Genomic DNA, 16,867 nt, shown 5'->3' with positions numbered 1-16,867 from the left:
ATTCATATCATAATGATATTTATGTATGAAAATAATGTGAAAAAGAACAATTTTTAAAATTTATGTTAAAAAACATACTGATACCCCTGTCCTCAAATTTAACTACACTGTTATAGACAAGGTATACTATCAGATTTTCATTCTCCTTTATTCCTAAGAAATATAGAGCCAAGAAAGAGAGGCCAAAGACACAGGAACTATGGTTTTGCATTTTGAACTTCAGTATTCACTGCCATGGACAATATCAAATTCAGACAAATGCACAGTTTCTTTCAACTGTTTCCCCATGTGACTAAATGTTCTCTCACTTCTATTCCCTTTTATTCTGTACACAGCTGCTATTTTCTTTGTTTCTGATGTTTCAACTCATTTAACATTACTTTTATGCTCAAACTTTAGTATTTCTCACACCTAGAAAAATAAATGCCGGTTCTCTTATATTTCAAATTGATATTGCTTTTGATTTCCAACTTTGATCTCAAATTAGGTGTCCAGGGTCATACCGAAGCTTTTTATTCCCTTGCTTTTTATAATATGAGTAAATAACTCACATTTTTTTGTCTTTAAACATTTTCTTTAGTATGAATTAGATGAATTGAGGAGAGGAAAGTAATCAAATTAGCGATAATCCTCCCTTTCAAATTTACCATATATAGCTGTCTTCTACTCTTTCTGGTGTGAAAGAAATAAAGTTCATTTATTTTAAATTCATTATGCAGATGCTTATGAGTATTCTAAGGTAAATACTATATATATATACACACACATTTGTTGTGGTGGTCTGGAGGTTAGGGGGAAAACAGGATTTGTAGCTTCATAACAAATCTCCAAAGAAAAGTTAACCCAGCATATTACACAGACTCAGTGGGAAGAAGAGAACTGCGAATAATCCATCACTTTTGTGTCATGACCTCTGCTGAATTCACTAGCAAATTCTGTATTATTGAATCACAGTGACAGATCCAAATACAAATGTCACGACTTTGCTGTGTTCCCTGGGTCTTGCCACATCTCCATAACCATTTTATATTCTCTTCCTGGGGACACTTTGGAAGATTTAGAGGCTTTCAACCTAATCTGACTGGCTCCACACAAACAGCTGGAGCTTTGCCAAGAGCTGAGCCAGATTATGTCAACAAGATGCTGTGTCCACAGGGTAGCCCCAGCTGGGTGTTCAGGGAAGCTCTGGGAATGAATTAGCTTTATATGCTCCAAGAGGCAATTTCCTATAAAAACAAACTTCAAAAGCTGCCAGAGGAAATTGTTTCCCATTGGAATCAGGCCTAGCAGGCTACTGTCTTTAGCAACTGCATCACTTGGTAGTCAGCCCCTGGACTTGAGTTTCAAGACAGAACCAGAGTCCAATTAACACCACACCTGCCAAAACACTTTTGTAATAATTGTAGAGCCGTCGTTCTGCACCCAATTTTTTGTTATTCATTCTCAGTTTAAAGTAAGATATCTAAACAGTTATGTTCTGACCTCAACGTAAAGAGTGTTTTCCCCTTAACTTCAAAGAGCTCATCCTATTACACATAGCATCCAGATTAAGAAAGGCAGAAAACACTCCACAGTTCATTTGCCTCTTGCTGGAGTGTTAAATGGAACAGTAGGAAGCTTCACTTACAGGTGTATTTTAATATTAGTGGCATTTAAATAAGGGTTACACATTTTGTCTACCTCTTTATTATATTTCTAGCCAAAAGACCATCGGGAAGGTTAGCTCTTAGATTCCGCAACATGCATGGCATCTATGGCAACTAGTTACTGGATGATAGTTACATCTATGAGCAACACCACATCATGATGTTTTGTACTTCTTATAAAGCAAACACCTACAGAGTTTGAGAGAATTTACTGCTCTTCTTGGCTTCTACAAAATTTAGAAGCACTTACTGAAATTTGAGAGCTATATAACATGTATGGATCTAAAAGTATGTAAGCACTTAGAAAGATGATTAAACACATGGAAATTATATTTAAGACATGAATTAGAAAACATGTTGAGGGGACACAAGAGTACAAAGACCATGTTTATATAAGGAATGCAATATGATTGCAAAGGAATGAATTTACAAGCTGAGGTTTTTCACTCTACCAATTTTTCTTCCATAGAAACAGATACTGTGGCAGCAGTTTTATTGAACTTAAGTATTTGCATGCTAATTGCCAGCAATACAAGGAACACAAAGTGAATAAGTCATTTCTATCACTTCTATCCACATTCTACAGAAACCAAAGAACTTATTCAAATTTAAAATTTGTGAAAATGGTTTCATCTCTGTGTAGTTTTTATTTGAAAACTGATTTGTTGCTTTTGTTCAGTCACTAAGTTGTGTCTGACTCTTGGGAAGCCATGGGCTGCAGCACACCAGTCTCTTCTGTCTTCCACTATTTCCTGGAGTTTGCTAAAATTCATCTCCACTGAGTTGGTGATGCTATTTAACTATCTCATCCTCTGCCACCCCTTTCTCCATTTACCTTTAATCTTTCCCAGCATGAGAGTCTTTTCCTGAAAAGATCTTTTCTTGAAAGCCAAGAGTGGTATGCTTATAATAGCCAACTCTACAAACAGTATTTATATTATTTCACTCACAAAATTGTGACCTCTTTTCTATAAGAAATTGCAAACAAATTCAAAACTAAAAGTAAAAATAGGAGAATGTGTAACCATCACAAACTATTCAATTATTCACCTATTAAAAATAATTAATCATGTGACCTAGTTAAAATAATCTTTCAAGAATTTTGAGAAATACAAAGATAAGAAATAGTCCCTACCTTCAACCTAGTATTTAAGTTAAATTTCCTAAACTGGAAGAACAAGTACACAGTGGTAAAGAAAAAAACATGACTTAATGCTGGCCAAAAAGATGAACAGAATAAGTGAGAAAGATGAGATTTCAATCCCCCGACTTGAGCAGAGAGAGGATCAGTGAAGACCTTTTATGAAGGAGGTTGTATTTCAGATGATATCAAGAAGCTGAATTTACACCAATAGAAATATAAGCAAAGGAAGGAGAAAGGCAAAATAATTAGTATCAACAAAACAAGACCTGGCTCCAGTGGAAAATTGCAGTTGAATTTTGTTAGAAAGAAGGAAAAAAAGATATAAGGTAGGACATTTTCCCTAAACAAGTAAAGATGGTAGAGTGAAGTAGAGAGCATCAGAGTTTTCTTTTGGGTATGTTTGCTTCCTGTTGATGTATAAGATTGTAGGTATTGACTTAAAAAATATTCATAACCTAAAAGTATAGAGTTATGTTTTATGTTGTGGGAGTTTTTAGGACTTCAAGCCTAGGAAGCAGGATCTCCAGTGACCATGAGAGAACTGCTCAAAGGAGATGCGGGGAGGAGCCAGATCATATGAAGTTTTGCAACAAAGGGCAGGTAGTCTTCACATCAAAAGAATATTGTTAATTAAAAGAAAACCAAATATCCTAAGTTAAAGAATTTAGCACTTTTCTATGTATAGGATGATGCAAGAGTCTGGGCTCACTGAAATCAGTCTCTTCATATTAATCTTAGCTATCTTGGGTCAGTATCCTGTGTTTTTCATATCCTGAGCTCCCTTGGGCTCACTGTGTGTGTGTGTGTGTGTGTGTGTGTGTGCGTTTAGTGCGGAGTGGGTATAGTCTGATGGCTGTTAGATTCCAGGTATTCTTCTTCTTCCTGAGTGCTCTCACAGCTCACCAGATCGTATTGGAGAGCTGCAATTACTGATGACTATGGCATCCTTGTTTATTGATATGGCAGGAAATATTTTACTTCTCACTGGGAAGTGGAAAGACTGATTGTCTGGGAGCATGCATGCATGCTAAATCACTTTATTCTTATCCAACTGTTTGTGACCCTATGGACGGTAGCCCACCAGCTATCTCTGTCCATGGGATTCTCCAGGCAAGAATACTGGAGTGGGTTGCCATGGCCTCGTTCAGGGAGATCTTTCCCACTCAGGGATCGAACCTGCATCTCCTGTATTGGCAGGCAACTTCTTTACCACTAGTGACACTTGGGGGTGACTACATTCTAAAAAGTTTAATTTTAAAAACAGACAATGAGAATGAAAAGAAAGGAATACTTTGAGATACAAAAAGACTTATTAACTAAATCTTTTATGGTGTGAAGGAGCAGGGTGTTAAGATTCTAAACCAGAATGACGTGGAGCGTGTTGGTTCCATCCACAGTATAGAGAGCAGAGGAAGGACGGTGGTGGCCTTAGCAATAAATTCAGTGCTCTGAATGATTAATATAATACTGATATATCATCCCAGTGGCTTAAAGGCCTTGGGAAAGGGGCCAAGAATAAAAAGAAACATTTAGTAATCTTTTGACTTGAGCTAATGATTGAATGTTTCTGAGTTGATATTAACAGCTATTTTATAAGACTTCATCCATGGAAACATACAATTTTAATTTGATTTGATTGAGCATTTGGAAAAGACAGGTATTATATTCTAAACTTGACTAGATGGGATCATCCCATGTGTAGAAAAATAGGGAAATATTGAGAAATGGAAAGCTATTACTCATATCTATAGATATTCATTCATATATGTGCATTCTCAATATACACACATAAAATATATGTGAAAGATATTTCTATAAAATATACAGATTTTCTATAAATTTGATTTTGCAGAAATGTCTATAAAAGATTAGCATTTATAATTTGTTACTGCTACATAAAACTTAGAAAAAATATGGTATTATACTGAATTAAAGTGTTAAAATTTCAGCAAGATGATTTAGATAGTTCACTGAATCCAGTGACCTTCTAATTTGATTTCAGTTATTAATCACCTTTAAATTAACTCAACTCTATTTAGAATTGTGTATGTTATAAGTTTATTATAAATTCTAGTTCTGTTGAATGTAATCAGATAATGCAATTTTTATTTATAATCTTAAAAGAAAATATTTTTATATCTTGGATTGAATTGTGTCCTTAGCCAGTTGTGCTCATATATACTTTGTGTACTGTTTTTTATGTCAAAGAGAATTTTCTTTTGGAGGAAGCTAATCAGTTACTATCATCCTTTCAGTTCAGTTCAGTTCAGTTCAGTCGCTCAGTCGTGTCCGACTCTTTGCGACCCCATGAATTGCAGCATGCCAGGCCCCCCTGTCCATCACCAACTCCCAGAGTTTACCCAGACTCAAGTCCATCGAGTCAGTGATGCCATCCAGCCATCTCATCCTCTGTCGTCCCCTTCTCCTCCTGCCCTCAATCCCTCCAAACATCAGAGTCTTTTCCAATGAGTCAACTCTTCGCATGAGGTGGCCAAAGTACTGGAGTTTCAGCTTTAGCATCATTTCTTCCAAAGAAATCCCAGGGTTGACCTCCTTCAGAATGGACTGGTTGGATCTCCTTGCAGTCCAAGGGACTCTCAAAGTCTTCTCCAACACCACAGTTCAAAAGCTTAGCCTTCTTCACAGTCCAACTCTCACATCCATACATGACCACTGGAAAAACCATAGCCTGACTAGACGGACCTTAGTCGGCAAAGTAATGTCTCTGCTTTTGAATATACTATCTAGGTTGGTCATAACTTTTCTTCCAAGGAGTAAGGGTCTTTTATTTTATTTTATTTTATTTTTTTTGGTTTCTTGTAAGTGAATTTACTTACTGTGTCTAATTTGTTGGAACTTAAATTTTACTTTTAAAGTAATTTAAAAAAACTAGTAATTAAGGAAACTGAGATCCTAATTTCATGGTTGCAATCACCATCTGCAGTGATTTTGGAGCCCAAAATAATAAAGTCTGACACTGTTTCCACTGTTTCCCCATCTATTTCCCATGAAGTGATGGGACCGGATGCCATGATCTTCGTTTTCTGAATGTTGAGCTTTAAGCCAACTTTTTCTCTCTCCTCTTTCACTTTCATCAAGAGGCTTTCTGCCATAAGGGTGGTGTCATCTGCATATCTGAGTTTATTGATATTTCTCCCGGCAATCTTGATTCCAGCTTGTGTTTTTTCCAGTCCAGTGTTTCTCATGATGTACTCTGCATATAAGTTAAACAAGCAGGGTGACAATATACAACCTTGACGTACTCCTCTTCCTATTTGGAACCAGTCTGTTGTTCCATGTCCAGCTCTAACTGTTGCTTCCTGACCTGCATACAGATTTCTCATCCTTTAACTCTGTGAAAATTGTAGTGGCCTCCTTTACTTTGTCCCGAATCCAATAACACATTTAAGCAACTGTGTGAAAAGAAAATGGATGTATTTGAAATATGTTCCCATAATTTTGTACCTTAAAGAAAGGAGACATACAATGAATTATGTGGACTCTTTTTCAAGCTTTTGCTTTTTCCATTGAAGTTTTTATTTTACTATTCAGTTGCCAGGCATCTAATTCTCTTAGCAATGTTGTCCAGGTGCTGAGAGTCAGTTTCTTATGTGAGAGTAAAATCCATGCTCAAATTTTGCCCACCACTGTAACCTCAGTACTAATAAAGTGACTTGCACACATCAGAGGCTGAAAGCCAGACACTCATCCCAGCAACAATTAATTTGGACACATCTTAATATACAGGCCCATTTCTCAGTCTCAGATTTAATTTGATGCTTCAGATGGAATCCTATTTGTGAAAATCAAATAGAGGTTAACTGAAGATTAGGCTGTCCTGCTGTTTAAATGTCCTCAGCTTTGATATGACGCCAGTGTGACATCTAGGTTTTATTTCTGCTCCCATATCAGTTCTATCTCCCTGCCTCAGAGATCATTTCATCATGTCAGTTAGCAAACATGAGTAGTGCAAAAGAATTAGTATGCTTGTCACAGCTGGTATCATTTCGGAATCCTCTTGTAACACCCTGGAATATAAAAGACAGGGAAAACGATGCTTGCTTAGTGCAGCTCAATGTCTGTGAAAGATTGGTGTCCTGAAGCGATACATCATACCTTATACTGTCAGTTTTAAAAAGCCCTTTCTTTTGAAACAAAAAGAGGTTGTAGGTGTACTTTTAAAATGCAGAATGCTGTACAATAGTCAATATAAATAATAATACACATTTTGGGTCAACAACTTTGTATGCACCAAAGGTTGTATAACAGAAAGAGACATTATTAGTCAAGAATGTATACGTTTGTTTGTAGAGTGAGTTTATTTGTAGAGATCTGGATCCTCTATAACCTGTATTCCTCTTTAGCGTAGTAGTATGTGTTTGTAATAGCCTTATAGAAGCTGATGTCTTTGTATATCGACCGACCTACCCTTAAGGGACCTTATTTTTCAACAGCTGCAGCTGTTTCTGTTTTATGTGTTTTCTATAAATATTTTTATTTTGGTACTTTGCCCCAGGCATTACTTGTGAAACAGACAATTGGAAAACTTGAAATTTAATAAAACATATTATCTAGCTCTAATGTATATATATGCTAATTACCTTTAATTCATTTTCTCTCCTCTTCCTAGAAAAACAATTTTAAAAATTATGCAACTGTGAAAAACAATTCTTTTTTTAAAGTATCCTGTGTTGATTTACGCATTTATTGGCCATATATAAATTGAAATATCTAAAATACATGCATTTTAAATTTCATAGAAATGATATGATAATTTTACTGTATTGACACATACACCTAGAATATAAGGCCTTAATTTAAATATTCAATGGCTCATAACTCATTATCTCTTGGTCTTTTTTATAATACAATTATAAACAATATCATCAATTTATATACCATATATATTTATGAATATACATGTATTAATATTTTGCATTTAGTTCTTGCTGCATTTAATTGAAGTATATTTAGCACTTAACTTTAAAGATTCTAAGATGATGTTCATGGAAATAAATTTAGTGCAACCTGCTTGTTTTTGGACAACGTGTGGTAAAGACACTGAATAAAGCAGACAGATTGTCTAAAATAAAGTAGCCTCTAGCCTTTTAAAAATCATGTCAAACTTTGGTCAATCTATAAAGTCTCTTGTTTGAACAACCAGTGTTCATTTCCCTTCATATCTGTAGTCATATATTCTTTTTTAAAAATTGTATGGTACTATTATATATATGGTACTATTCACTAAGAAGCAAAGTTAATCTTGCATATTTTGCTCTTATATTAAGATGTGCTCTTTGTTTACATTTAAGTTTTATTGATATCCTTGTAATATCGAAAACTTGGCTTAGCCAATTTGTTGTTGCTGTTGTTTTTCATTTTCCTCTCAATAAACCCAAAACCAAAGGTAATAAAATATTGAAATACGTTCTTCTATGTAATTTTTATATGTTTTAGCCTTAGGGTTGAATGTAAGTGAATAATTTTTTTTAATATAAACTTTAGGTCTCTGAATAAAGATTTGATAAGTTAAAATCAACTGTAAACTGTGGGTTTGAAATAGCTCATAGAACCCAGAATTCTACAACAAAGTCTTGATTTTTCAGCATTCCAAAAAAGCTTTTTCTTTCCTTTCCTTTTTGTCAGATTAACTGACACTAAAATTTCCAGCAGTAAAATTCACCGTTTTGAATGTGCACTTGTTGTGTGTTTGACAAATGGATACAAACATGTAACTACTGTCACAATCAATATATGAAAATTTTCCATTATCCTTAACAATTCCCTCCTGAAACTTTACTGTCAACCCCTCCCCCAGCTTTTGCCCATAGAAACCTCTGAAGTATTCTGTCCCATATTTTTGCCTTTTCCAGAATTTTATATAAATAGAGTCTTACATTATATTACATTTTGAGTGTCACTTTTAATTGTTTTTCATTTGTAATAATGCCATTGCTAAATTTATTTGGCTGTTTATAATATCTAACAGAGAAAAAACAGCCTTATCAAATATGGATGTTATAGAAGGTATACTTCTAATTTGACTTATATAGATGATAAAAGAATATGTTTTGCTTTCCCCAAATTATTACTAATATTTCTATGTGCTGCTCATGATAAAATCTAAGGAGTAATCACTGTGGATCACCAGGATATATTTAATAATTTATTCAAATTTATTTTTAAAATGATTTTGTTATTCAGCATCTTTTCCCTGACTCCCTGCATTGTCACTTTTGCTTCATATACCCTATTATTATTTACTAAGACTAGTTGGTGATTTATAGACATTTAAATTATTTTAGTTTTTTCCTACTGTTCTAAAATACTGTATACTATCTGCTGAAATTTTAAAAAACAGTGGCTTTCTTAGGTTAATGAAGTGTACTATTGTTTATTAATGCCTATAGTTTTATCTTAAAAAGTGAATTAAATAGTATAATTAATAGAGATATACATATTTATAGAAAAAGTATATTTTTTTTAATAACTGGGGTAAGCTCAGTATTTGGTACTGTTTTCAGTAATGTTAATGTTTTTAGAGGATTCCTTTTGGTTATGCCGTGTTTATATTTCTCTTCTGAAAGGATTACATCAAAGGAATTCTTGAGTTGTATTGCCTTCAGGATAAAATTGGCTATCATTTAGAACTTTGAAGCTCCAAACTGGGCCTTGATTTGCCTCTCTATTCTATGAGGTTATATATTTTCTGTTATGTTTTCATTTATCCTTACATTAGCCCTATAAATTCATTATTAGTACTTTCATGTTATAAACTTAGTATTCTGTGTTTTTTTTTTTTTTCTTTTTCTGTCTTCCAGTATTTTCCTCAGATGTTAGTTCAGATGTTGGCTTGAATTTAATCTCTAGGTGATACATCTGTAATTTTATCTGTAAAGAATCTAGATAGAGAAAGGAGATGAAATCAGTTTTTATATTAGTCATAAAATAAAAAAGAATAAAGGGCAGTTTTGTTGCTTAATTGCTATATATATTGAGAACATATGTGGCTACCTGGAGGTAGAGAAGGCCTTCCTATCTTTTGTCTTGATATCTTGTAACTCTCCTGTCTTGGTTGGGGACCTGAAGGACTATCACTCACATTGTCCCTCGTCATTTTCTTCAGAAGAATCTCTTTGTTACACACTAGTTCACATTTAAAACAACTCACTGCTTATAATAAAACATGAACAAGCTGTGAACTCTTGCTTCCCTTTCTGCCATCCCCTGCTATCCTTGTGTAGATTTAGCTAATTTTCGTAAATGGTGTACAATCACCCAGTTGCTTCAGGTTTTGGATACCTTTATGCACTCCACACAAGTTCTGTCAGCACCTGGTTTGAAATGAAGCCCAGACATGAGTCCTTCGGCACTTCACCTCCAGTACCCAAGTCAATTTCACTCCCATCTGATGCTTAGAGTACTGAGAGAAGCTTCTGGCAGTCTTGCTTTCATTATAATCCTCCCATAGTACCTAAGTTGATTCATGCCCTGCCTATCACTCTGAACTCATTTTTTTTAAAAAACCATTTCCCTCTGAATTAGCTTCCCATCACTTCTCTAACAAATGACTACAAACTTAGTGGTCACAACCAACACAGAGTTGTTTTGGGGATCAGGCTTCAAATTACCACTCCCTTGAATCCGCTGAAACTAAAGCTGGCTTATTAAGTCAACTTTTTATAGCCTCTGATGTGATTTTTCTTGTTGTTCCTTCTGCCCAGGATATGGCCTCTTAACATTAGGAGTCTGTTCAAAAGACATTTCCTCAAAAAGATCTTCTCTGTCTCCATATTTAAAAACTCTTTCCTTCTTCTCATCTGTTTTTGATTTTTATCATTTTCTTTGCAGCCCATACAGCTCTTATGTTATTTTATTTGTTGATTGTCTAGTTGACTATGCCATCATAAGTCAGGGTCTTATCTTGTTTGGTGATGCATTCCTTGGATTAACTGTATTGACAAGAACATAGTCATTTGTTGATAAACATTTTATTATTCCAATTACACTAATGAGTAAACTGAGACTCACAGTAGTTATGTTTAAGATCACAGAGCTGTAAGTGGTAGATTGAGATTTCATCTCAGATATGTCTAACTTTAAAACCTACAGTTTTTATTATTACCTCTTTTTTCTAAGGCAAATAACTTTGACCATGACTCCATGACCTTTACTAATATGCATATACATAGCCACAGGAGACAAACAAATGCAGAAAGACCTTATTTGCATTTTTTCCCCAAGGAATCCTGAATACACTTAAAAAAAATGCTATTTAAAAAATCTTTTTTTCTCTTGATATTGTGCCCATTTGGAATCCATTCCATGATCACATGGGAATTCAAGCACAGGGAATAAGTCCTTGAATATGTTATATAATATGGGCTTTAACATGCTAGTTATCTATCTTCCTAAAAATGTTTCTGAAACCATACTCACAGAAAACTAGTCAATCTAATCACACTAGGACCACAGCCTTGTCTAATCAATGAAACCAAGCCATGCCTGCGGGGCAGCCCAAGACGGGCGGGTCATGTTGGAGAGGTCTGACAGAAAGTGGTCCACTGGAGAAGGGAATGGCAAGCCATTTCAGTATCTTTGCCTTGAGAACCCCATGAACAGTATGAAAGGGCAAAATGATAGGATACCAAAAGAGGAACTCCCCAAGTCATTAGGTGCCCAATATGCTACTGGAGACCAGTGGAGAAATAACTCCAGAAAGAATGAAGGGATGTAGCCAAAGCAAAAACAATACCCAGTTGTGGATGTGACTGGTGCTAGAAGCAAGATCTGATGCTGTAAAGAGCAATATTGCATAGGAACCTGGAATGTCAGGTCCATGAATCAAGGCAAATTAGAAGTGGTCAAACAAGAGATGGCAAGGGTGAACGTCAACATTCTAGGAATCAGTGAACTAAAATGAACTGGAATGGGTGAATTTAACTCAGATGACCATTATATTTACTACTGCGGGCAGGAATCCCTTAGAAGAAATGGAGTAGCCATCATGGTCAACAAAAGAGTCCAAAATGCAGTACTTAGATGCAATCTCAAAATGACAGAATGATCTCTGTTCGTCTCCAAGGCAAACCATTCAATATCAGAGTTATCCAAGTCTATGCCCCAAACAGTAACACTGAAGAAACTGAAGTTGAATGGTTTTATGAAGACCTACAAGACCTTTTAAAACTAATACCCAAAAAAGATGTCTTTTTCATTATAGGGGACTGGAATGCAAAAGTAGGAAGTCAAGAAACAGCCGGAATAACAGGCTAATTTGGCCTTGGAATACAGAATGAAGCAGGGTAAAGGCTAATAGAGTTTTGCCAAGAGAATGCACTGGTCATAGCAAACACCCTCTTCCAACAACACAAGACAAGACTCGACACATGGACATCACCAGATGGTCAACACCAAAATCAGATTGATTATATTCTTTGCAGCCAAAGATGGAGAAGCTCTATACAGTCAACAAAAACAAGACCAGGAGCTGACTGTGGCTCAGATCAAGAACTCCTTATTACCAAATTCAGACTTAAATTGAAGAAAGTAGGGAAAACCACTAGATCATTCAGGTATGACCTAAATCAAATCCCTTATGATTATACAGTGGAAGTGAGAAATAGATTTAAGGGTCTAGATCAGATAGATAGAGTGCCTGATGAACTATGGAATGAGGTTCATGACATTGTACAGGAGAAAGGGTCAAGACCATCACCATGGAAAAGAAATGCAAAAAAGCAAAATGGCTGTCTGGGGAGGCCTTACAAATAGCTGTGAAAAGAAGAGAGGTGAAAAGCAAAGGAGAAAAGGAAAGATATAAGCTTCAGAATGCAGAGTGGGAGAATGGCATTCTAACATGTATACTATCATGTAAGAATTGAATCGCCAGTCTATGTCTGATGCAGGATACAGCATGCTTGGGGCTGGTGCATGGGGATGACCCACAGAGATGTTATGGGGAGGGAGGTGGGAGGGGGTTCATGTTTGGGAACGCCTGTAAGAATTAAAGATTTTAAAATTAAAAAAAAATAAAAATAAAAAATAAAAAAATTAAAAAAATAAACAAGAGGGGGTAAATAAAGGCAAAGAAGAGCAGAAAAAAAAAATAAACAAACAAAGAATAGCAAGAAGAGATAAGAAAGCCTTCTTCAGCGATCAATGCAAAGAGATAGAGGAAAACAACAGAATGGGAAAGACTAGAGATCTCTTCAAGAAAATTAGAGATACCAAGGGAACATTTCATGCAAAGATGGGCTCGATAAAGGACAGAAATGGTCTGGACCTAACAGAAGCAGAAGATATTAAGAAGAGGTAGCAAGAATACAAGGAAGAACTGTACAAAAAAGATCTTCACGACCTAGATAATCATGATGATGTGATCACTAATCTAGAGCCAGACATTTAGGAATGTGAAGTCAAGTGGGCCTTAGAAAGCATCACTACCAACAAAGCTAGTGGAGGTGATGGCATTCCAGTTGACCTGTTTCAAATCCTGAAAGATGATGCTGTGAAAGTGCTGCACTCAATATGCCAGCAAATTTGGAAAACTCAGCAGTGGTCACAGGACTGGAAAAGGTCAGTTTTCATTCCAACTCCAAAGAAAGGCAATGCCAAAGAATGCTCAAACTACTGCACAATTGCACTCATCTCACATGCTAGTAAAGTAATGCTCAAAATTCTCCAAGCCAGGCTTCAGCAATACGTGAACCATGAACTTCCTGATGTTCAAGCTGGTTTTAGAAAAGGCAGAGGAACCAGAGATCAAATTGCCAACATCTGCTGGATCATCAAAAAAGCAAGAGCATTCCAGAAAAACATCAATTTCTGCTTTATTGACTATGCCAAAGCCTTTGACTGTGGGGATCACAAGAAACTGTGGGAAATTCTGAAAGAGATGGGAATACCAGAGCACCTAACCTGCCTCTTGAGAAATCTGTATGCAGGTCAGAAAGCAACAGTTAGAACTGGACATGGAACAACAGACTAGTTCCAAATAGGAAAAGGAGTACATCAAGGCTGTATATTGTCACCCTGCTTATTTAACTTCTATGCAGAGTACATCCTGAGAAATGCTGGACTGGAAGAAACACAAGCTGGAATCAAGATTGCTGGGAGAAATATCAATCACCTCAGGTATGCAGATGACAACACCCTTATGGCAGAAAGTGAAGAGGAACTAAAAGCCTCTTGATGAAAGTGAAAGAGGAGAGTGAAAAAGTTGGCTTAAAGCTCAACATTCAGAAAACGAAGATCATGGCATCCGGTCCCATCCCTTCTTGGGAAATAGATGGGGAAACAGTGGAAACAGTGTCAGACTTTATTATTTTGGGCTCCAAAATCACTGCAGATGGTGACTGCAGCCATGAAATTAAAAGACGCTTACTCCTTGGAAGAAAAGTTATGACCAACCTAGATAGTATATTCAAAAGCAGAGACATTACCTTGCGGACTAAGGTCCGTCTAGTCAAGGTCATTTCCTGTGGTCATGTATGGATGTGAGAATTGGACTGTGAAGAAGGTTGAGCGCCGAAAAATTGATACTTTCGAACTGTGGTGTTGGAGAAGACTCTTGAGAGTCCCTTGGACTGCAAGGAGATCCAACCAGTCCATTCTGATGGAGATCAGCCCTGGGATTTCTTTGGAGGGAATGATGCTGAAGCTGAAGCTCCAGTACTTTGGCCACCTCATGCGAAGAGTTGACTCATTGGAAAAGACTCTGATGTTGGGAGGGATTGGGGGCAAGAGGAGAAGAGGACGACCAAGAATGAGATGGCTGGATGGCATCATGGACTCGATGGAAGTGAATCTGGGGGAACTCCGGTAGATGGTGATGGACAGGGAGGCCTGGCGTGCTGCGATTCATGGGGTCGCAATGAATCGGACATGACTGAGTGACTGAACTGAACTGAAAAATGATTCTGGAATGTTAAATATAACGATTTTGTTGTAGTTTTAGAGAAAAATCCATAAGAAATCTCTAGATTTTAATTCAATTAGAAATACCTATAATATATATACAATGCTTTTTTAATATATGCAATGCTTTTTGCTTATTATTTCTTTAAAAATAAATATTGAAACCTCACCAAATGAGTGATTATAATCAATATATCAAAACTTACTATAGTATTTATTTTTTAGAATAAAATGGATTTTCTTCTGGAGTGGCATGTCCTTTGTAACTTTTTTTGGCACAATTTATTTTTATCAAACTGTTTGTCAATCAGCCAAATTTTTGAATCACTTCATTCATGTGAAATAGTTCTTTGGATATGTGAAAAAAACAATTTCATCATGTGGACTATGTTTTGAAACACAATTGTTTTCCTTATTTTGGAGACTTGATTTTACTAAACAGATAACCTAGTGAACTTGCCTTAAGCTTTAAAAAATCCCTTCCAACTGTACTCAGAGTTATTGAGTGTAAACATAATTAAGTTTAGCATGTTTAGATCAATCCTAAATGCTCATTCAATGTGGTTAGGAAAAAAAGCACACAATGAGTTTTAAAGGACGGGAGTACATTTGTTCCCTGTGTTGTTCAGAAACAAGCCAAATGGAATGAAAGCATTCCGGACCACTTTTTTCTTCCAATGATTAAAAATGCTACTAAATTTATAACTGTGCTTAGTTGCTCAGTTGTGTCTGACTCTTTAGGACCCCATGGACTGCAGCCCACCAGTCCCCTCTGTCCATGGGGATTCTCCAGGCAAGAATACGTTGCCATGCCCTTTTTCAGGGGACCTTCTCAACCCAGGTCTCCCACATTGCAGGTGGATTCTTTAGCTACTGAGCCAGCAGGGAAGCCCAAGAATACGGGAGTGGGTAGGCTATCCCTTTTCCAGGGGATATTCCAGACCAGGGAAGATCTAGGGTCTCCTGTATTGCAGGCAGATTCTTTAACAGCTGAGCTACTAGGGAAGCCAAAATCAAAGAATGACATCATTGACTTTAGCAGTATGAACATAAATACATTAAATTAACTAAAATATTTTATTTTTGCATAGTTTAGCCTCTATTATTAATTCACTGACTATGCTGGCATTTCACACATCTGACAGCTTGAGATGTTTTCTTTGAGACACAAAGACAACAACAAAATCCTATCCTCTTATCTGGTGTAAAGTTTTAAACAGATTTTAGACTTTTACTTAGGATATTTCTGGAATATGCTCCTTCTTTCACCTTGATCATATTGTTGAACTGGAAAACTGAATATAACAATGCTATAACCATTTGGACTTGCTAATTTGAATGTTTAATTACATACCTATCATTTCAAGTGAGTGAATGCAGGATTAAACATATTTCCCAAGGTATCTTTGTAAGTCTATAACAATAAATTTATAAATTTTGTTCAAAATGTTTTAGTATATTAAAACAATACTGAAGAACCAATTTCAAGTGGTTAAATAGATTTAACAAATTCAAAAGAGATTTTATTTTTTTCTTAATGAGTAAAACTCTTGTTATAAAAATGTCTAAATTGAATTAATTTTGACTATTTAGTAAATTTATATGAATGGAATTTTGGAATACGAAACAACTGGGACCTTGTAAAAAAAATGTTGTTCAGGCTTCATTCATCTTGGCAGTATACACAGTATATTTTAAGAATAATACTTTATTAATGTTACCTTTTATAAATTTATGTTGACTGAATGAACAGATTAGATGACATGTATATGTAGAAAACCTGACATTTTTGAAAACTGATATAGTGTCAGAGGGTCAGTTTTGGTCATTAAAGCAAGCCTTTTAATGCTCTGAAACTAAAATTTACCATGAACATGGTAGGCAATTTTATGAGAATTGTCTTAAATTATTTAGAATATTTAACATTAAAGCCAATTGCTGAAATGAACCAAAACATGCTTTGAGAACACGTTGATGTTTTAGCATTCCTCAGTAACCAGGCTATGTTCATGAAAGATCAATACATTATAATTTGCAATTAAAATTTTATTAAGTTATCTTGCATCCGGCCCCATCACTTCATGGAAAATAGATAGGGAAACAACGGAAACAGTGACAGATTTTATTTTTGGGGGGGCTTCAAAATCACCGTAGATGG

At 35.7% G+C, this 16,867-nt stretch overlaps 1 protein-coding gene across 5 annotated transcripts in view; it reads left to right on the top strand.

The window, feature by feature from the left end:
- PCDH9 (protocadherin 9) overlaps window positions 1-16,867 on the top strand; it is a 1,180,404-nt gene that overhangs the window by 504,585 nt on the left and 658,952 nt on the right. The gene's annotated exons all lie outside the window — the stretch shown is intronic.

The sequence above is a fragment of the Ovis aries genome, chromosome 10 (genome assembly GCF_016772045.2).
Source record: "Ovis aries strain OAR_USU_Benz2616 breed Rambouillet chromosome 10, ARS-UI_Ramb_v3.0, whole genome shotgun sequence".
Classification (NCBI taxonomy): domain Eukaryota; kingdom Metazoa; phylum Chordata; class Mammalia; order Artiodactyla; family Bovidae; genus Ovis; species Ovis aries.
The sequence above is the reverse complement of the archived record's forward strand: the minus strand, read 5'-3'. Positions and strand labels throughout refer to the sequence as shown.